Raw genomic sequence first — 1005 nt, 5'->3', positions numbered from 1 at the left:
TTAGTCATTAACCTGAAAGGATAACCATGGTATATCGTTAAGAAATAAAAGCAAGTTGTCAAATAATATATAGAGCAGGATTTATCAAACTTTTCTGATAATAGAACTCGCTAAACTTATTTGAAAGCTCAGATTTGATAAGTTTAGGGTGGGGCCAAACTTGAAACAGTTTGTTTTAAAAACAAATACTCAGAAAAAAATGGCATAGATGATAAAGGTTCTGTTCATCCCTCTGGCGACCAAATCAAAGTTGTGACAGAAACAAGGAACAGCAGCAAGGAAAAATTGCCTGGGATCTAGAGGAACAAGCCATACAACTAGGCAGAAGTCCAAGAAAACACCCTGCAATGGCAGAAGGTAGGATGGGGCGAGGACTGGGGGCTGCCTGGTCCTGAGCAGTTGAGTGGGATGGGGGCTGTGGCAGTGGCAGTGGCAGACGTCTCTTAAAGGGGCCGCGTCCGTGAGTGGATTTTCGAGGTGACGGACCCACTTGCTCTAAGCATCAGTGCCGGTTCAGCTGCACGCAGTGGGCATCAGGGACTTACAGGGAGACATTGTCTGAGGGCTGAGGCAAGACTCGCTGGGTACAGAAATGCCGGCAGTATCCATTGTTCCCTGTTGAGTCCTCCCCCACTACCAGTGCACGGACATAGCACCGCCATAGCCGTGACATCATCAAACTGGATAACAGAGGTCACTCCACCCAGAGGATTCCCTCAAGTTCCTCTCCTCCCAACTTGTGGCCCTACCTAAGCCACATCCAGTGGTGCCCTCAGCATGCCCTGTGCCCCTAGCTGAGCAGCTCCAAGCCCTGCACTGGTGGCACCTGGCCTCGGTTTCTGGTGTGGTCTCTTGAAAAAACTATAAGCACAGCTGAATCCAAACAGGTGGCCCCAGAGAGGCACAGGCTGGGGCTAGATTCAACCTGCAGTGGACCCCTCGGGACTGTGCTATTGGACACCTACTACACGAACCCACTCTAATAAGACCAAGAGAATTAGGAGA

The sequence above is a fragment of the Pteropus alecto genome, unplaced genomic scaffold, assembly GCF_000325575.1.
Source record: "Pteropus alecto unplaced genomic scaffold, ASM32557v1 scaffold246, whole genome shotgun sequence".
In the NCBI taxonomy this organism is placed as follows: Eukaryota; Metazoa; Chordata; class Mammalia; order Chiroptera; family Pteropodidae; genus Pteropus; species Pteropus alecto.
The sequence above is the reverse complement of the archived record's forward strand: the minus strand, read 5'-3'. Positions refer to the sequence as shown.